Consider the following 22,311-nt stretch of genomic DNA (forward strand, 5'->3'; position numbering starts at 1 on the left):
GCGAGGGAAGAGATCTTCCATATTGACCTGTTGCCAAAGCTTTTTATAGGTGATACATGAGATAATTGATGTGACAGTTGCTCTTAAAGGTTACACAAACACTTAGCTGTAAGTTGGAGTAAGTAGCTTGATAAATATGTCACTCTTAGTCCTAAGTTTCTTAGTTTTTTAGTCCTCAATTGGCTCTTTACAGCATCCTTAAGTGTAATTCTGGTCTTGTCTGTTTCAGTATCTCCATAATTTTGTAAAATGAAGCTTTAAACATTTTTCCGACATCTGTTCAAAACACTTTACAAAGCTGTTGGAGTAGGGCTTCTCCCCCTGCCATAAAATACTGACTCTAGTGGAAATTTCTTTCCCTGCCATAAAATATCGTGTAGATTTCAAGCTCCTGTCAGTTGATGGTAAGCTCCACCCACTGCATGTCGAAAAATTCGGCTCAACAAAGCCTCCATCACTCAGCCTTCATTTAGCCAATGCTCTCATGACTTCAATAAATGCCAGATATGGGGGAGAAGGGGAACGAAATGGTGGTGGTGGTGGTGGTGGGGGGGTGGGGGGGGGGAAGTGTTGTTTAAGAGGGAGGCTGTGGCAGGATTAATGATCAAAGCGGCAAACTTGGCTTTTGCTTGCATCAGGTAATCAATGGCGTTGAGCGAGGCAGACGTGCCGGCCGGCGGAGAGGCTCGACGAGAGCTGCAAGAGCCGAGACCAACCTCCTCTCATTTCTCAACAAGACAGAGGGCCCTCGCTGCCAAGCAGACAAGGTGAAACACCGTGGGGACCCGAGTTGAATGGCAAGGGCTTTTATGCAGTTTAATGATTTTATTAATCCGATGAGTCAAATGCTTGTGTCGTGAGTCCTGGTGATATGTCATTTGTCTTAAGTGGCTGTTTTCACCAACTTATTTCGCCCTTGACTAGGATTGGGTAGATATTAGAAATAGTGAACAAACAGCAAAATAATAAATGATGCTCCAAGCTTGGTACAGAAATGAAAAGAAGCTGTGTTACAAAGAAAACATTGAAATGGTAGCACTTGCTAAAAAAAGGACAGGGGTTATCCAGTAAAACCAAAGTAGATTTATAAATAAGCTGGTTCTGTTCTGCCTGTTATTACAAAGCACACTTTCACCACAGCAAGGATTCTTATTTTCCTCTGGATTTCAAAGACACACAGTTTGATTGACATGTTGGTTTGTTCCTGGTGTTTAATTGTATTTTCAAAGATCCCTCAGGGATCATGAGGTTGACTAGTTGTTGTGTTTATCATGTTGTGCTGCTTTCTTACTTGCCTTTGATCCGACTTCTTATGCTCTTGAATAAATGCCCGCTTTCATTTTGCAAATGCACTCTGATTTCTAATTGAGGATAAAAATGGTCCTCTGCAACTGCAAGACTTTTTCCTTCATCATTAGCAGCCACCACCATTATGAGACGCCTTAAATCAGAAGTAAAGGGTCACCACACTGACATTTTATAGCTGCATGTAGATGCCTATGAGAGGAACAGAATAACAGAGTAAAAAGTGTGGACTTCTTAGTGTTTTACATACAGGTATTTTTTTACTATAATCCATATCATAATTATTTAAAGTAAAGAAATAGTTGTCACTTGCTGTAGTCTGCAACAAAGCCAACCCAGTCTCACATCAAAATGTGTTGTGTCCACAGCACAAAACATTAGTTTCACAATAACGGCTCTAAAATTTCTCAGAATGGAAGGAGAAATAATTAAGACTGATGGCCTTAACATTAATCTATCGTATTGTTTAGTTATCAAGGACACGTTTGTGTTTTTGTGTTGAGAAATGTTAAAGATATCATTAAAAGAAAACCTTAACACGGTGACAGTGAGGAAAATACTTTCAGGTGGGTCCTCCGGTCAGCCAATCACAAAGCTTCAAATTCTGGATTTCAAATTCAATTCATCCCTAGGGCAACACTCTAAAATCATTTTATTTTATTGAAAGAACATCATCAAACAGTTACATAAAATAACACAAATAACATAACAGCTCAGATAACTACAGAATGCAAAGACAATGATTCAAACAACATGCTACTACATGGCATTCCGCAATAGCAGTGTCCGTAGTAACCACCATAGCAACAATAGAAAGCCTGAAAAAATCTTTGTAATAAGTAACAAACTTAACATCATATACATTCACTGAACGAAGATTATGAAAATAAAATGCACATTTCTTGCTAGAAATGTTATCAAAACACATTTTAATGCCGAAATTATCTAAAAATTTTGCATTTTACACTGACAAAAAAACTTGACAGTCACATGATGTGGATGTGGGCCGATAGAAACGAAAAGGCCAAAAAAACGCAGGCATCTCACAATTTTAGAGCCAATGTTGTAAAACTAATACGTTTTGCACTGTAGACCAACATAGCCATTTTGGTGTGAGACTGGATTGAACAAAGCACATGTGTAGGACACTGAATAAACATGCAAATCCACACAAGGCTGTTTACAACTGAACAACACCCATTACAGTGCTGAGATAAGATCTCACATCATGTATACAAGCCTTTTATTTACAGTGAGCGACTGGAGATTCACCCGGAAACCACAGACAGTAGATTACAAGATTTCCAGTCTGGCGAGTTTTAGATCAGTGTGATTTAATGGTCCTTGCAAAAAGAGAGATTCCTTTGCATTTCCTAAGGTCCGGAGGGTTTTACAATGTGCAAACATAATCTTCCCACATTAACAGAGCTTTTGCAGGTGAAAACATCGTAATCATTGCATTTCATGTATTGTGTTTATAACATTTATTGAAACCCATTTCTGTTGTAAAAATGTACTTGTGAGTATTCCACAAATTTAGCTAGAACTGATTTTTTGGCCACCTGGGGGCAACAAAGGTGGAAACAACCTGTAAACACAACACTGACATATTCACCTTTTGAGTTAATATATGGCAAATATGTTAGCAAACAGCTTCTTTATACATCCAGCAGACATAGAGCAAGATTAGCATTCATTTGGAGTAATTTCTGTAGACACCTGGCAAACATGAGCCCAAATAGCTCTGTTTTGGTCTCCACCAACTCCTGAGGGAAATATCTAATTCTTTAGCTACTAAATGCTCCACTATGTTCACTATTTATTTGCTACTTTAGCAATCTGCTGTTTGATGCTGGGCAGGTGGCGTACAGTGGATTTATCAGAGCTTTTAATTGAAAACAGGTCTGGTGATTATTATTTGAAGGTTCCTTACTTTGAGCGATCTCTTTCAAATAGACATAGTCATGTCATCCATTTTTAGCATAAAAATATTGACTATAGCAGCTTCAAGTAAGAAAAATATATTAAGTTCAAAATGAGTAAAAAGTCAATTTTGATTTCCTGTAAGAAATGTAAGAAAAAAAATCTCTCCATTTTAATTTAGGAGTCCATATCTTTGTTTGGTATCTCTGTTTTTGATCTACTATCTAATAATTTTAACCTATTGTGATTATTTCAAATGTTTCACAGCTAACCTTTCATCTTTTCTTTTCCTGGCAGGAACTGGCTTACATAGATAGGGATCTCTTATAGATTGTGTTTATTGTGATTTTTTAAGCACCATTGCTGCACAAAAGGTGCTTCATAGCTAAAGCCTGACTGATGGATCGATACAGTGATGTCAAACTAGAATGATTCACCACAGCCATCTCGCTCACTATAATCTTTTGAATAGTTCAGTTCCTTTTAATCATTGCTTTAGAAGCTGTAATATTTCATACTGGAAGGCTCCAGTCAAGTTGTCATTACACCATTCGGTCTTTCAATCTCTGCTGAATCTATAACTCTGTCTAGAACTGGCAGATGTATGCAACTGCAGGACAGAAGGTCAATCTAACAAAATCCTTTTAACCTTAACTTGGTCTTATCATACAGCCAGCCGCCTACGAGGTGGGTCACAGCCGTGATGAAGCGGCCATTAGCTCGTGCGGTCTGACCTTACAAAGGAAAACTGTCACAAACTAAGTTCTCTCAAGTATCCAGCCTCCAAAAACGCATGATCAATCGAGCTGACTCAAGTGTTTTTACGAGTGCGATTCTCAGTCAAGAGTGTCAGCGTGTGATTATACCTCCATCTATCATTGTGATGGGACTAAGTATTGGCTCCTTGTGACAGACTCTGAGGAATAAGACTCGACTTCAAGACAGACTTCACAGACTCACTAGATCAGCAGTCTGGAGCATTCACAAGAGACGACAGGCGCTCAGCTTTTTCCTTATCCTCTCAACAACCTCTTAATTTATAGTCCAGGGCTTCCTTTTCTCAGAGTTTTCTTGCTGCCGTTTTCTTGCTGTCCAGCCATGCCATGAACTCCCAATGCCCTCTCTGGCTTGATACTGATGACATAATGAGGAAGTGTTTAAGAATTACCGGAAACTGTACGGATCTATACAGCAGCACTAAAATTTCTCTGGCAGAGAGAAGTTACAGAACAGTATGTCTCAATATACAAATCCAAATTGACAGCAGGAGACTTCTGTGTGAGTGTATAAACAATGTACACAACATATAACCCAAAGCACTCATGGAGTGTAAATCCAATGTAATACTGTATGCAGCATCCATGTTGTTTTTTCTCTTAAGAGAAATCAGAAACAGCTTTGTGAAGAGGCGGACAACATATAGATTCCCCCTGAAGAATTGGCGCTCATCACATTAACCCTCCTCAGTAGTCTGTAGTTGTTACAATTAGAAGTTAGTGAAGCTATTCCTTACATATCGGCAGCTGTTGTCTATTTTCCTTTAATTCGTTGTAATTTGGAGGGAATCGACTTAATGCCTTGTCCGACAAGAACACATTTTACTGATATGGATTGTTGTAAGGCAAGCTTAATTGATGCTGAATGTTGCAGCAGAATTCTCAATGAAAATGCAATGAAACAAGTGAATGCTGGACAACCTACCTCGGTAGAACTGCTCCTCTTCTTCACAATTATGTTAGTGGAGACATACCGACTACAGAGGCACAACTCGTGCTTGGCCTCAGTTATTTTCTTGTCTTCTCAATCAGTTGGCACTGTCTGTCACTCTAGACAGGTGTGTGCTTGTCAAACGTACCATTTGCATGGTGACTTCATTTGAATAATAGGCAAGAAGAAAAAGGTCTGAATACCCCACTCTTAACCTTAATATATTTCATTTTTTGTCTGATTAAATTACATGTTTCACTGAATCTTAATTGCTTTTTTGTGAACCTGCTTATGTGATCTGATTTGCAATTTTCAGTGGGAATGGTATTGTATTACTTTAAATATCCAGGAAAGTCAGACAGGGCAACAAGCTTTCCACAATTTGCTCTATGATTTCTAATGGCATAAAACACAGTTTAAAGGATTCAAGGATTATAATTTTCAAAAAAGATGAGTTAAATTGTTCTTTTCACAAAAGGACGTTAATATGTTACCTTTTTTTCAAACTCAATATACCAAAATGGGGATTTTTTTTCCCCCTTTGCCACATGACCCACACTGTGATTTTTCCACATATAGGATGGTCTGATAAATATATGGGTGCCTCTCCAGTGATCATCTGCTGTGGGATTGGCGCTTAAAATGCATAATCAGCTGTAATTAATCGAACAAAGTGATTAATCACATTTAGCTCCCTCTCTGTTTGCATGCAACCTGTCATAATCAATTATTTGTGGGATAAATCGTGACTCTGGAGATAGGGGTGGCAGGACTGGAGCGGGGCGCCTGATGAAGACTGATGACAGCCCTAAACATGGGACATGACAGTGGGAACATGGTGGAGATTGAATCCGTAACCATCTGAGCACATCATAAATTATCTCTCTCAGAATAAAATGATTGATTTGCATTGGTCCTCACTGCACCTGGAATTGCTGTCCTTCACAGGAACAAATCAGGTGGGTGAACACTACCTGGTGGCAAGAATAATAAGCTAATACACAAGAAAGAAAACACTAAAAGACATGTTGAAATCTGGTCTTCAGAAATCTCCTCTTTATCCTTGAAGAATCAAGTGGAGGAGGAACGTCTAGACACAGGCAGCAGTCTGATGCTGAAATATAGTGAGTGCAAGTCATATGAATGGACAGATTAATTTACCTTCCAATCTAACTTCAATTTCAAACTGCTGACAAGATTTTTTTTCAGAGGGAACATTACTGCTGCTTGGATTACAGTCATTGGCAACATTATTTCTAATCCAGTAAGTTCTTTTGAGGTTGGGATGAATGGATAGACTCGAGACCAGAGTGTGCATCCCGTGTCCTATATAATGTTAGGTTTAGTCTACTAAAACACTAGGTTAATGTAAGATTGGGGTTTTGGTTAAATATTGAAAAAAATAACAATGTTCCATCATATGCATCAAATCTGTGTATACTTAAGTCACAGTATTTTCACCACCACGTTCTGGCTTTAAAGCTGCTCTCATCAATATTTTATGATAACAATTGATCACATGAAGACATATATAAGAAAGGAGTCATTCATAGTGACTTATTCACAGTGAATTATCACCCGACTCTGCAGATTCCCACAACACTCTGAAGTGTTTCAGCATCTGTCAGCTCACTGTGTTGGATTTATACGGCCTGCAACTTCACTATTTTTCATTCTTACTGCTCTCATTAGAGTTGGTTTCAGCAGCACTTGTCTTCAACAAAAACAGCTCCAAAAAATACTACGTGCCAAGAACCAAACAACAAGACACAGTGAGCAACTAGCTGATGAACATACTGTGTTGAAGCATTTAGCAGCATTTAAGAGCCAGACTTTTTCCTCAGGAGTTTGGTAGAGACCAAACCAGAGGTAAAAGGAGAGTGAATATTTATCAGGTTGCCTGAACACAACTCTAAATAAAAGCCATATTTATGGGATGTTTTGATGAATTTTTCAAGTGTGTCTTAAGACAACAGTCTGGTGCTCATATGAACACTGAAATAGGTTTTCATCACTGTAATCATTTCTGCTGTTCATACTGGCTATTAAAAGATCCCCTTCAAATGTGCTTTTAATGGAAGTGATGGAGGCCAAAATCCAGTGTCCATACAGTCATTTTGTTGAAAAATGCATTTAAAAGTTGATGTGAAGCTTATATAAGGCTTCATCAGTCTGAGTTAGTCATATCAAATGGATATCTGACACATTTACAGTCTTTTTAGCATCACATTCCCTCTTTGCATTTCCTCAGACAGTGTTTCCCTGTTGAGCTGCAAGTATAGTAACAAAAAGAGGGACTTTGGTACTAAAAAGACTGTAACGTTAAAAGATATCTACTTGATTTGCTTCATTTATTTGCTTTGTTTATCTGATGCTAATATGAAGCTTCAGCCTTTAAATACATTTTTGCACAGAAGGAGGCTTGTGGATTTTGTCCCCCTTCACTTACGTTGTAAGTGCATGATGAAGGCAACTTCTAATGGCCAATATGAACAGGAGGGATGATTATGGCAAGAAATTTCAATGTTCATTTAGGAACCTTAATATTGTTTTAAGACAGACTTTAAGGTCTAAGGTGATAATATGTAAGGGGTGTTTACAGCATGTTCTGCTGCCCCCAAGTAGCCAAAAAAAAAAAAAAAAAAAAAAAAAATGAAAGCAGATCTAAATATTAAAAAGTTCCAGGTTGTGCGTCAAGTCAGTGTTGACTTTTTCAATATTTAATCAAGACCACAAGCTTCCCCTGACTTTAACCAGATACTCTGAAATGCATCAGCATAATCATGAACATGTTAATCAGGCCTTAGTTGCCAGGAGCACATTTTGGAGGGAAAACAAATTAAATATGTTAACAGTAAATGTTTTGCAAATAACGTTCAGTGTGTACATTTTTCATTTCATTAGACGGTCAACAGTTTAAAAATATGTTAAACATAATAATTTTCTCTGTAAATGGATTTAAAAAAAAGATAATCTGACTGACATGTTTTCTACAAATTATTTTTAGCAGACCAAACCCTGAACCAAACTCAATCATTATATTATTTTCCATAACACACAATCAGTGGATCAGCATACTGTGCTGCTTATTCAAACAATGACTTTACTTTATTTTTGTATTGCCTCAGTCATTCATGTTATACCTTGATCTTCACAGGAGGGAAATGCAAACACTGCCTGTCTCTGAGCAAGAGGAAGTGAAGGTCTAGATAAGCCCAGACAGAAGCCTTGCGTTGGCACAGCCATCTTAGCAGGTCAACACTCAAGGCGCTACAACAGTCAAGACTGTCATATGTTATATCAGTACCTGCATCTCTCTCTTGCACTTCAAAACAAGCCCTCACACCAGTCTGGACCATGTGACAAGTCATTCACACACACACACACACACACACACACATACACACACACACACACACAAACACACGTACACACAAAACTCACCACACAAGTACAAAGGATTGTTGAGGCTGAAAAATCCAGGGGGTTGATGGGTAGTTATGGCAGGTGACAGAGTGTGCTGCACGCTCAGACAAATGGAGTCTGGCAGCTTCCCCTCAGAAAGACTTGCGGCTGTTTTTTATTTTTTTCCCTTCTTTCTTTTTTTTTTATTACTGCCTGACTGACTGCTTCTGCCTTTTACCAAACATCCATTGTTTACCTCTGTTCTGTTCAGTCTCACCTCAGATGACAAGCCATCCGTGGAGAGCCACTTCCTTTTCATTCTCTCCTTCTTTTCTTCTTTCCTTTCATCCTCTCTGTTTCCTTTCCTTCATTTTACTCTGCTCCTTTTCAAGCCTTCTTTTTTACCATCATGATAAATGAGTTTTAAAGTGACACAGTGTCGGGCATTCTCCCATGGAAGTTCACAGTTTTATAATTAAGTCTGGCAAAGCTCACTACGAACTCCGGGGAACAATCAGGGAATAATATCTGTCCATGACACTTGCAGATAATCGTAGCATGTGTTTAGATCAAGATAAAAAAACTACCTGGGATATCTGAAAAGAATGAGATGCATTAGTATAGTGACTGATGGAATTTGGTCACACATTAAATAAAGCTTGCACTGATATTACAACCCGCTGAATATTATTATGAAATCAAAATCAATGTTATCTTTTACAGTGGACAGTTACACTCACCAGACTCTTTTCCAGATATGATTTAGTCTGATTTCATTCACACCTGACATTTAAATGCATCTCTGCTGTCCATGCTGAAATTGCATTGATTTTTCTCTCGCAGAAATGAGATTGCTGGCCACATAACTTCCTCTTGCAATGTTTACATCATTTTAAACAAGTCAAGTGTCGGGAAAGGGAAATCACATTACATGCAGTATTTTTCATATTTCAACACAAAGGAAGATGCTGTCTTACACATCAGTTACTTGGAGAGTTTTATTAATAGTTCTGTCAGAATAAATTCACAGGGAACACATACCTGCGTCTCTTGTCCAATAGGTGAGCAGTATTTATTTTCTATAATCTACATTATTCCCCCCAGGATGGACTGACTGAAATTTTTGATCCCCTATACTATCACCAGTGTCAAATGTTATCACTCGATTGAATGAACATTATCAGTAGACATCGGCCTCATAGATGTGGGTTAGAAAGGGCCTGCTACACCTGCAAGTAGGTTCAGAGGGCTCTTCTCATCTATTCATATGGTTAATCACTGATCATCTATTGATAAGCATTGTAACTTAAGATGTGTTTAGATATAAGTTGCTCCAACTCCTAACAGAAGGGTAAAAGTGCCAACCAAGTTTAAGTTTTTATTGTTTTTGTGAATTTTATTGCGTACTTAAACCTGCATTAACTGATTTATTGGCTGCTTCAGGGTAGCAAAAACAAGTTGTAAACACAACACTGACATACAGTATAACCTTATAAAGTTGGCATGTTGCTTATTTACACATCCAGCAGTCACGGTGCAACATTAGCATTCATTTGGTGTCTTGTTTCTGGCCACCTGACGAACACAAGTTCAGCATCCACTCTCCTTGTAGTCCTTTTTTTTGACTCCACTATCCTCAGAGAAAATATCTGCTCTTTAGCAGGAAAATACTCCACTACGATTGCTCCTTGTTACCTTTGCTAGTCGTTTGGTGCTGAGCAGGTAATGTAGAGTGAAAACAGCTGCCTGCCACAGCTGATGCTACTGAGAGCACTTAAGAGTAAACCAAAACAGTAAAGAGTACAATGATATTTCTCTGTAGGTTTGTTGCTATGAGTGACCTCTTTCATATGCACATACTCCATTGTTAGTATAAAAATGATTGATTATAGCAGCTTTAAGTCTATATTTTTATCATGACCACTGATGCTCTCTGTTAAGTGACATTTGATGTAAAATGAGAGTCAAAATTGAGAAAATAAAACTAAACTTTCAGCCAATTTCTGTCGTCCTCTCTTCATGTAAGGCCGACATGTAAGGCAGCAATGACCACAGTGATGGCTGCAAAGCACGTCTTCATGTACAATACATACCCCTATAGACACATATACACACACATACCATCTGTTTGAGCAGTTCTTTTATTTTGATCCTGAATCTGTGGTAGTAGTCTGATTATTAGGTTGTTGTAACCTGAATTTAAGAGCCTGACCAAGGACGAAGCCTGCAAATTACGTCCATCTATACACAACCACTGTACAGTACATCTGTTGTATTGCTTCAACCTACATAACAATGTCTGGAATGTCCCTGTTAAATAAACAATAAATAGAATAAAATGGGGTGCTTGTGAGTTTACTTAGATCAATTGTCTTCAGAGGGCCCTGATCAGTATTTCCTGATTCCTGATTTAAATTGTTTGTCAGGAAAATGTGAAACAACATTGCTGCATAGTGAAATTAACCCAGCGATTTCAGACAACATCAGGGACATCAGGTACACATAGATTCTGTAACCACTTCTAGGTTAGGGGTTTTGTGCTTCCATCAAAGATTATCCCAAGATCCCAGAGCAGATTTATGTCAGATTAGTCAGCGGATTGATTGATTTAATTTGCCGGCTGTGAATGAATCTGTCTTGGATATACAGGTGCTGCAAATATGAATGAAGCTCTATCCATAGTCACATCCCTAACAGTTAATACCAGAGGGGGAATACATTTGGATATACAGCTATGCAGCAACACATCATTAAGTCCAGTGAACATAATGTCACTGAACTTAGACAAGTTTATCGATTTGTAGTAAGCCTTTGGACAAACAAGCCATTCTTTGGGTTGTCAGCATATCGATACATGTAAGCAAGGCATTATTGACAGTCCCTGACATTATTGATCTTATAAAGTTTCACTTTCAACCACAAATCCCCCTCATGGCAAAGTCATCTCCATGAGGAATACACAACGGACACATCTATATGTTTGTATTTTTGGGATACGTGTTTTTATTTTTGTGGACATAGTTGTCTGTGTTGCATTTGGTTCTCATTGACCAGCACTGATTGGAATTGGCAGTCCTGCAGGCAAATGGCTTGTCATGGTTGGCTGTGTGCGACAGGGAAAGGAATCAGTCACAGTAATGATTCTGGTAGACTACATCCCAGAGTCTGTCAATCAACTGATCATAGCCCATATTCTAACTACACATTTTCTCCTGCATTACTTGATGTTTTTTGGCCACTTGGGGGCAGCACAACAAACTGTAAATGCAAAATTGACATATTATCATGTTTTAAGTTGATGTGGTGAACATCATAATAATAATAATAATAATAATAATAATAATAATAATAATAATAATAATAATAATAATAATAACAACAACAATAATAATAATTAATGCAATTTTAAGCGTTTTTCATGTAACCCAATTCTGGACATACTGGAGTCTTTCCAGGGTTTTATTTGGCAGTCTTATTAAGATTCCATTACATTAATCCAGACAATATGTAACAAATGTGTGGATGACGGTCTCTGCAACGGAGTCAGGATGTGATGGCCAGAGCCTGGAGATGTTTCTCAGATGGAAGAAGGCAGACTTGGTGATGGATTTTAAGTGTGGTTCAAATGAAAGGGTAGAATCAAATGGCGGATGGAGCAGCCGGCAATGGACAGAACCAAGCTGCCAACCCTTGTTATTAGCAAACAGCTAACAGTATTAACCTTTACTTTATCATGTGTCTGGCCACCAATATTCACTCTCCTCCACTAAGTGCTCCACTATATTGACTAGTTAGTCTCTTACTTTGTCTGTCTGCTGTTTGGTTCTGGGCAGGTAGCATACAGTTTGGTTTATTTGAGCTTTTTTGTTGAAAACAGCTGCCACATGGAGCTGGAAATGGGTTTGATTGAGAGCAGTGACATTAAAGCTGCGAGCTGTAAAACCAAAACAATGAGCTGAAAGATGTTAAAACACTGTGTAGAGCTGAGGGGAACTGCAGAGATGGTGATAATTCTCTCACCCATTTACACATAGTCATTTGATCAATTGTTAAAATAAAAATAGTCATTAATGCAGCTTTAAAGAATCTTAGTGAGCTTTTTTAAGAGCTCCATAGCTGTAGTCAAATGGAGTTTTTTTTTGACTATCCATTTAATTTTACTTTATCAGCAGACACTGTGTTTAAATTTGACTGTTGTTTTGCCCCAGCTAGCATCAGAATGTTGGTGCCACCTGGCTAGATGTGGCTAGATTACCTGATCAGAAATACAAGTGTGAATTTTGATTTCTATTGAAATTACATCATAAACAGCTGTGCAGAACAATGGTAATTGTGCAATTACATCAAGCTTCTTTATAAGTGACATCTGATGCAATGATCAAGTTCACAGATAAATACATGTTGCTGGACATGTTTCATGATGTCTGTGGTTCTGTTTGAGCAAAGCTGAGCTCAGAGCTTTTTTGGAAAGTATACAAAACAAGTTTCTGGAGTACAAAATCCCATGTGTCTAAGTTAGGTCAGTCATGTCTTTCCAACAACATGTCTTTCTTTTTTTCTATTCTTTTTTTCCCTAAGATCTTTATTAGAATTCACAATAAAAATTTTCTCCAATTTTCTTCTGGTTAAGCTATGAAGTATAACATCCTGCTGACTCAGGTGACTAAGACTGAAAAAAAAAGAGTTTTTGCCATGTTTTACCACCAACTGTCAAACAGCATCTACTGTGTAGGCTGCCACAATAAACTCTAAACCAAATCTATAGCGAATTTATGATTTACTGCCTTACAGTTGTAAAAAATGTCATCTACAAAACCAACAAACAAACAAATAAGATTGATCATGATTCAGTGATCTAGATCTGGAGTGAGAGACAGGATGACCTAATTCATTACTCTTTTACATGTAAGTCTCATTTAAGATAGTGTTATTTGAGTTGGTCCTTGGCTATATAGTGACTAAGAGACCTGTCCTGAGATGCTTAGACATTCTAGCCAATTATCTGATAGTGATAATGATGGTCACACACACAGCTGCTGATACTCTGTACTTAATGTTATTTATCTTTACAACCTACAAGATTTAGTTAATGCAACATCCTTTTCACTTTTATCTCTATGTTGTTATGTCCTTAAAAGTTCTGTTTGAAAAATGTCTGCAGTTCAAAAACATGTCTCTGGAATTACTCAAATTAGTAATTACTGGCAGGGCCATTAATGCCACTTAGTGCACATACTTAAGAAGAGGTTATATCAGCCACGTCACTGTGTAACCTCTGCCACCCACTGTACATCTGCAATTTAGCATCCGCTGTATATGTGTAGACACATGAACCTTTTATCACTGAGGCAACTGTAGCTTAAACACCAACAATATCATGTATTTTAGTCACACAGCTCCCATTCATCATGTGCTTTCAATAGAATGCACAGCATACAGTAAGGGAATTCCTAAAATATCAAACCAATGCTGTGCCGTTTGACCAAAACTAATGTTACCATGTGTTTTTTAAATGTAACTGTTCACAGTTAAGGTTGTAAGGTTGTAAAAATGTTATATTTTTGGGTGTTTCTCAAAATTTTAGTGCAGATTTTAACCACTAAGTGCAGCTTCATGTAAGTGTCTTCATTATCATTGAGATTAACCATTATCATTAACCTGCCATGACTGGGTGCAGAGTCTGAGGTACATTTGAAAGGTCTCAGCTATGTGAGGCATTCTAAGTGTTCTGAAAAATAACTGAGAACAGCTCATGCCATTTCAACTTTAGCTTGTCACTGAACAACATTCAACTGGCAGTTGATGTGGGGACACTGGACATTATCACATTTTTCTTTTGCTTTCAGCAAAAAGAGTAACGATAATATGTGAGCTCCTCTCTTGGAGGATACACCATTTCTCATTGCCTTTTGCTTTTTTTTCATAACTGTAAAACAGGTCTAAGATTGTACAGATTCTCTAAGGAAAGTGGAAACTGCATCAAGCCAACAAGCCACCTTGAAATCACAAGAAAAGTGCTGCTACATCAAAAGTGTGAGGGCCACATATTTGGCTCATTTACCTTTTCTTTCTTATATAACCTTAGTGATTTCCCAACCAGTCCACGGTGACAGTAGGCTAAAGCTGTATCTTATCTACCTGGCTGACCGATTGCACATCCAAGCAAACCACCTGCCGACAGTAGAAATGTATCTAAACTGAGGCCTTTTTATCCCAGCGACACCTGGAGAAAGTCCTCCATATTTTTTTTTTTTCTCATTTGGATTACTGTAACTCACTCTGTTCCTCTCTGCAGTTACTGAAAAGTGTTTCTTACAACTCCTCCAAAATACTGCAGCAATGCTTGAAGGAGAAATGATCTCTGCTGCAGCTACCTGTGAGTTTCAGAATTGATTTTTTAAGATTCTACTTTCATGGCTCAGCTGGCTATGTCCCGTGGCTATATCACAATCCTTGAAGTCCTGTGCAAGCCGGAGCGCAGTTTGAGATCCTCAGGCGGGGCCATTTTGGTTGTTCCAAGGTCTTGATTGAAAAGAATAAATTTTGATTTTCTATAAACTACATATGTGAGAAGTGTAAAAAAAAAGGTTGTCTGGTGTTAGTGTTTGGCTTTGTGCACTGATCCATTGGAACCAGTATGGGAACCAGTTAGGCAGCATTATATTTGCAAACAGAAATATTTAATATTTACCTCTAAAGTCTGAATGACCCTGCAAACTCAGGATCCTTAGTCTGTACTCCTCTATTTATTGACTTGCAGGCTTCAGGAATATTGTTATTGAAGGCTCCTTCTTACAAAATATGAGCACTTTTTTGGACTAGAACAAACTTCTAGAGTATGCTATTCAAAAATAATCCATTATTTTTGTAAATGGACTGCACTTATGTAGCACATTTCTAGTCTTCCGACCACTCAAAGCGTTTTTATACTACATGCCACATTCACCCATTGACTCCCACATTCATATGCTGATGGCAGGGGCTGCCATACAAGGTGCCAACCTGCTCATCAGGAGGATCTAATCTGATGCACATTCACACACACATTCACACACTGATGACACAGCCATTGGAGCCGTTTGGGGTTCAGTATCTTGTCCAAGGCAAGGCATGACATGTGGACTGGAGGAGATGGGAACTGAACTGCCGATCTTCTACTCTACCTCCAGAGCCATAGCCTCCCTGGTTGTGTGTAACACCTTCAGTGTTACAAACAGCATTTCGGCTATGGTCCAGAAAACATCTGAACAAAGCAAAGCACTTCTTCACAGTTAAGGAAGTTGACATTCTGCAATTTTATTTTTTCAGGTCCTTGAGAAAGCTTGTTAAAAAAACACTTTCCTGCATTCCCTGCTTAAACTCTTACACATTTGTTGCAGGAACAAATTCATTTAGATCCTACTGAGCACAACTAAATATATCATATTTGTGTTGTTTTCCAGCCTGTTACCACCTTGGACCATTGTGGAGGTGGGCGTGGTCGGTGTTCAGCTGCAGAAGAGAAAGGTGTGGAGATGGCTCAGGAGAGCAGTGCCAGGTGAGTTGATTTGCACAACTGGTGCTTGTTAACTAATTGTACTCTCCCTTTCAAATGCAGTAGCATGCTGGGCCTCAGATGACTGCTGCACACCACAAAGACAGACAGGCTGGCTGTTTGGCAAGGGCTGAAACTATTATTTGGTGAGACGGAGGGACTCCAGAGACACAACCACATAAGCTAGAAGAAGCCGGGCAACAGCAGGCGCATTCTTGGCTTTATGTTTAATGTTTATATTGAAGTGTGTGCATGCAGCAGAGAATAAAAGGAGGTCTCTGGAACTCATCTGTCGTGTTGGTGTTATATGCCGAGGGAACTCACGGTAGCAGCTAGACTTGCTACAACCATCTTAAAGCAAATTGGGAGGATGGCTTTGGTGAGAGGACCTTAGATGAGATCTGGGAATCATTCACTGAAATGATCCATACAACCTCTGTATGTTCCAGCCACATTTTAATCCAATTAGAAATATTTCACAGGCTATATATCTTTCTCAAAATAGGGCTGCCCAACTTCATCAAGACTTTGTTCCAACCTGTCATTGGTGTAACCAAGCCCTAGCAACCTCTGCTTACTCAGTTTGGTCTTTGGTCCCAGTTTGATTCAATCCTGGGCTAAGGTTTTTGAAACCTTTTTTCCACATGTGTAACAAGGTCACAGACTCAGAACCCAGTTTGGCAGTTTTTGATATTACACCCTAGAATCTCTTTTGAGTCCAGGCTGATGTTGTAGCCCTCTCCTCGCTTTTAGCAAAGACATCTCATTCTACACATTACTTAACTGCTGGGTGGAATGAGGTGATGGCTAATCTTAAATTGGAAAAGCTTAGATACACTACTCAGGGCTCATTGAATAAAAAAAGTATGGAAATCGTTCCTGGACTACTATGAAATTATCTATAACACCAGAAATCTAGCTTAACACCTGTAATTTACCACATATTTGAAGACCATTATAAACTCCTCTCTTTTCTTGTACTTTATTCATACTTGAATGTCAAGACAATGATATAATACCTCTATTTTTTGTGCTTGTGAGTGTGTGTTTTAATGGTGGCCAGTCCTCTAGAGCATGGGGTGGATCTAATATGGCAATTTGGGTTTTTGAAATGATATGTGAATGTAAATAAAACCATTTGAATATAGATATATTTACTGTGATTAGCTCAGTTAAGATTTTAATTCCTGGAATTCCTCAGTTAGATTCTGATGGGGCTTTATATGCTCGTGTTTAACCAATATAGCATGTTATAGTATGACTGTGAAATGAGGTACATTTCTGTTAATTAGGTCATTAAATATTCATATTAATTCCCCACACTTGCTTGAAATTCATCAGCCACATTGAATACTGGCTTTGAACATTCATCTGCACAAAAATGACATCATAATATTATTGTTGCTTCACTGTAAGGGGTGCGTTGTAGCGGCATATCATCTAAGATGACTTAAGCACTGTTTTATCCCAAGATAATACTCTTAGATGCGAATTATCTACTTATCGGTTAATCCCATCACACTTATTTCCTGAGGGTTACAGTGGGCTAACGTGATTCCAACGTGTTTTGACATTTCTCATCATTGCATGTGCAAACACACTGTCATATTGAGCACACACACATGCAAAGAGCTTATTCTGTCATCCTATTGTATAGCTTCCATGGAGCAAACTGAATTCCCGCGTGACTCAACAGTATCCCTGCAGTGAAACGGGGCAGGGAGCTTTTATCAACCGCCGTTGCCGGTGACAATTAATGTCAGTGATGTGATGTGTCCCAGCTCTCGGGTGGGGAAGTGGGGGGGCGGGGTGGGTTAGAGGTGAATATAGCCTGGATCTATAGACCAAGAGATGGCATTGGCGGTGGTGGAAGAGGAGGGTGTGCATGTCTGCGAGGGGAGACTGGCTGAGAAACTGTGGAACAATGCCAAGTTCTCCATTAGGGAGCCCTGCAAGGTCACTCCAGTATGCAGTCCTTGTGCCAAGCGACCCAGGCTCTTTGGTCTGTCCTATGAGGAGGGAGAAGGGAAGGAGGGGGGATAGAAAGAGAGAGCAACAGATAGAGAGAGACACAGACAAAGAGAGCTAGAAGAAGTGTGGGCCACAGTCCAACCCATCTGGGATGCGCTCCACAGACAGCCGGTGCCAGAGGTCACTGACAAAGCCGACCCCATCTTTGTAGAATGTCTGAAGGTTCCCTGCGAGAAAATGAGTTTTAGGAGGGAATAAAAAATGCCACCAGACTGTTCTAGATCCTTAATCAGAGCAAAGGTCCACGTGAAAACAAGGGTGTCGAAGCGCAGAAATACTAATGTTCCCCCTCCTTGCAAGAGTTTTTATGGCACCTCGCCAGCTGGGGGGTGTGGAGGGCGGCATTATAAAAAGACCGGACAGTAACTCTTTTGCCCTTGAGACAAAAACAAGTAAAAAGCTTTGTTTTATTACTTTTTCAGTCTCTGAGCTCCTGTAGCTTCAAAATGTAAACTTTTGTTCCCGGGGGAGGAGTGATTTATGCTTGCTAATATGATGAGTGCTTTTCAAATTAAGAAAAGGAGGGCCACCTCACAAAAAAGGCTGTTTGTGTTTACCACTTAAAAGTAGCACTTGGTTGTTGCTCATGGTGTTGATAGTCTTGTATGGGAGCCTGCACACCGCAATACATGTCTATTTAGAGAAAATTGGAACTCATTAAGCGTGTATGTATGTATGTGTGTGTGTGTGTGTGTGCATTGGCGTCTGTGTACCTGTATGCATGAGGACTTTTCAGCCTAGCATTCAGCTCTCCCTTCAGCAATACTAGCTTTAGAGCTTTTAAATTGTAATGTGATAGGGTTCACCTGCAAAGCTACCACAATGAATTATTAAGCTCTCCACTATGGATGAGTGAGTCTCATTATAGCTCCCCTCAGTACTGCAGAAAGATAAGCATGGCTGATTATTCCTGGGTTCCCTTTTGCCTTGCTTTCTAGAGTGCCTGGAAAAGGAAGAATTCGGCAGTACAGCTGGAGCGAGATAAGATTTCGAATGTGTATTCAGATGTTCTTTCACGCTTTGGGAACTGGATGCAGAAGAAAAGGTATGGCAGTGCGATTCGACATCTCCCTCTCCCTCTCTCTCTCTTCATCCCCAAGCCAACAGTACAGGCTGTATGGTGATAACTTTTCAAAGTGAACAAAGGCATCAAAAGGATGGAGGAGACCCGGGGATTATTTAAATACTAGGTGCATTAGAAGCCCCGGTGTGCTTTCCATCCCTTAAGTCATCAACAAAACCTGCTCCACTTTTCTCACTCTGGCTGAGGAGCATGTATACTACTGACAAAAGAAAGGAAAGACGGGGATAAAGACGACGCTCAGGCAACCTGGCTTAAAAGTATTATGCTGTGTTATACCAGCGAATAACAGAGCAAAAAGGCACTATATCCATGTCAAGATAACAAGTCAGTGACCATAACCAGCATCATTATCTAACATTATTGACATGCACAACCACAACAAAAACAACAACAACAACAAAAATATTCTTTTAAATGTCAAAGGTGATCTAAAGTAAACTACTTACCACATATATAATACCATAACAAAGCTTTTCCCCTGCTTGATGCAGGTTTTTCGTGCCACGTGGCCGCACATAAGACGACTGCAACAAAGTGGCGTTGTCACTTCACAGCGCTCAAACTGCAAGACAGGTTAAAAAAGATTTTTGCAAGTGCCAGTAAAAGCAGCACAGAGCTTTCAAGTTTCCTATCAGCCTTTGATCAGCTGATACGATAACATGACACCATATCGCAGGCAGAATCGGCCCGTGGCATAAATCCCTTTGTCGGTTTGGCATGTTGTCTGCCCCTGGTAGTTCATTGAGTGGCGTATCATTAGCGCCGGCTGTCATCACTATACCCCGAGTCAGCACAGCAGCCTGAGATTGTTATGTTTCTACATGTGCATTATGGCATGGTGAAGACAGAAAATTATCACTGTCAGGTGAAAACCTTGTAACTTAGCAGAATGACTAAATTCCACGATATTTGGCCTGATTAACCTCTTCAATAACGATTAACACATGCATGGCCATCAAGTTAAAAAAAAATGCACTTTTTCCTAGTTTGTGAAAAGCTGACATGTTGCAGATAAAAGGTTTTTACATGACAGCAGTGAAGTCTATTTGTGCACAGTGCAATAGAAAGAGATTTTAGCTAGATGAAGAAATTCAATGTAGCAGAACATTTACTCTTGGGATCTGACATCTGATTTTAACGCAATTATCTTAAGACACAAACACAGGATTATCAAAGAGTTTACTAAATATCACCTCAGGTGACTGCTATCTGTTTCTAATTATGTTTAAAGGTGTAATAAAACTGTTGAAATGAAAGATGAACGACTTGTTTTTAGAGGCAAGCAACTCAATACAGCACCTCGAAAGGCATTAATGGCAGTAATACTCTTTGCTCCTCAATCGATGCTGAGCAAAATTAATATTGGAGAGTAAATCTTTCATTTTCTTGATTGATTACCATCATTAAGAGCATTGATCAGCAGCGAGGAGAAAAAACAGTGAGTGGGTGGGGGAGCAGCTTGTAGCTTTTTATCTGCCTCAGACAACATTAAAGAGGGAAACAGAAGCTCATCCTCTCCCCACTGCTCTGTCTGGAACATAGATGTCAGAGAGAAATTTGCAACCGTCAAGGGAATGTTTTTGTTCTGACCTCCTCTAGCTAAATGAACGCTTGTCCTTGATCGTGGGAAATGGATGCATAAAGTGTATGAAAAGAGGCTAGATGTGTGCAAAGTCTTCAAGGTTAATTTACTCTTAACTCTTATTAAGTGTTCGTCTGTTGGGGCTTCATTAGGCTGACATGCTAGTTGCGGCTGAGGACGAGATTAACCTTGCGCAGGAGGGGGAGGCAGGCTTTCTTTTCCCATCTTCCATCTATCCTCATACCGACTCAATCGCCGTGGGGAGGCTGACGCACGTGCTCGGTAAACATCTGTAGTGCATGAGGCATCTGGCATAACAAGGACAAGGAGGCAGCAGCAGCGGCGGCACCGAGGCAACGTGGAATTGTGGGTCAACAGCTCAGATTAATGTAATGAGCTTGTGAATAAAGACAACAGTTACAACAAATGCATGGTCTTCTGCAGGAGTCACACTTTTGAAAGCATGCATGTATTCACGCACACACACACACACACACACACGGTTACTTTTGGGGTATTTACATAGACTTACATTCATTTCCTGGAGACTTACCCTAACCTTAACCACTGACCCAAAAGTCAACTTTTTACCAATTGGGGACACAGCTTTTGTCCCCAATTGCACAGGCCGTCAACTGGTCTTAAGTCTCTCTCTTAAGACAGAAAGCAATACGATTTCTAAATCTGAAAAGAGAGATACAGTAAAAATACAGCACATTTAAGGAAATTCAATTATAATCCTACATAATTTTGTTTTACGAGCCTTATTTCTTACGAAGACCTCTCAAACAGGGCTTCTCTGACAACCAAGAGGAGGTTAAAATTGAAAATATATTTCATTTTATTTACATTCAAATTGACAGCATTCGTTTTGTCATTTTGAAAAATTCAACATACTGAAAATAAAGAAAAGCTGGGATTAATAATAAAATGTTGACCTTAATGTGTTATATACAGTGAAGAAGGTGAGACTACACAGTGTCTAAAGTACGAAAATTCAGACAAATCAATGTAAAAGCTTGTGGTGTAAAAGTACAAAACTTAAGCTTAAAGATCCCCTCCAGACACGTATTAAGACATATAAAAATACTCTGCTTGGAATAATGTGTGTCTGATATAGTTTTTAACTAAAAAGTATAATTACCACATAAAAATCCTTAAAATGGCATCTACTCCTTCTCCCTCATTAAAAATTCCATAATATATGAATATTTAAATACATTTATATTTCAGAAATTCAGAGATTTCTCCTACACCAATGAAAAGTCCATTCTCAGTGTTTGTGCTCTGGAGGCTTCAAGTTTCCACATCACACTTGCGTAAATTGAATATTGGACCAGGATTGGCTTCCAAACACAAGTTGTGATGTCACTAATCATGCTCGTAGGCCCACTCCTAAAAATCTGATTTTCAATGAGCTCAGAGAAACTTTCCACTTTCAGCAGATGAATGTGAAAACAGCCTTGTAGTGTCAAACTCTGCACATAAATCATTCTGCACAGTGACGCTCAAACATCCAACTGAAGGAACAAGAAGTGGAGGGGGACTTTGAGCAAAAAAAATAAATAAATAAAAAAAAATTTAAATACTAAGAATTATTTGTGAATCTGGCTTTCAGGCATTTACAGTAATCAAGTCACTTTGACGACACCGCTGGATATAGAAACCCCTGCTGCTCTGGGGCCAACAGAAAATCAAACCAGGACAGTAAACTTGAGAGCTCACTTTCCAATCAGCCTA

At 39.1% G+C, this 22,311-nt stretch overlaps 1 long non-coding RNA gene across 1 annotated transcript; it reads left to right on the forward strand.

Moving 5' to 3' along the window:
• The first annotated feature begins 15,479 nt into the window (after window positions 1-15,479).
• LOC121902298 lies at window positions 15,480-16,141 on the forward strand. The gene is made up of 3 exons (XR_006097511.1): window positions 15,480-15,610; window positions 15,783-15,846; window positions 15,938-16,141. It is a non-coding gene; the product is annotated as an uncharacterized LOC121902298 (long non-coding RNA).
• The last annotated feature ends 6,170 nt before the right edge of the window (window positions 16,142-22,311 follow it).

Source organism: Thunnus maccoyii, chromosome 1, assembly GCF_910596095.1.
Source record: "Thunnus maccoyii chromosome 1, fThuMac1.1, whole genome shotgun sequence".
Lineage (NCBI taxonomy): Eukaryota > Metazoa > Chordata > Actinopteri > Scombriformes > Scombridae > Thunnus > Thunnus maccoyii.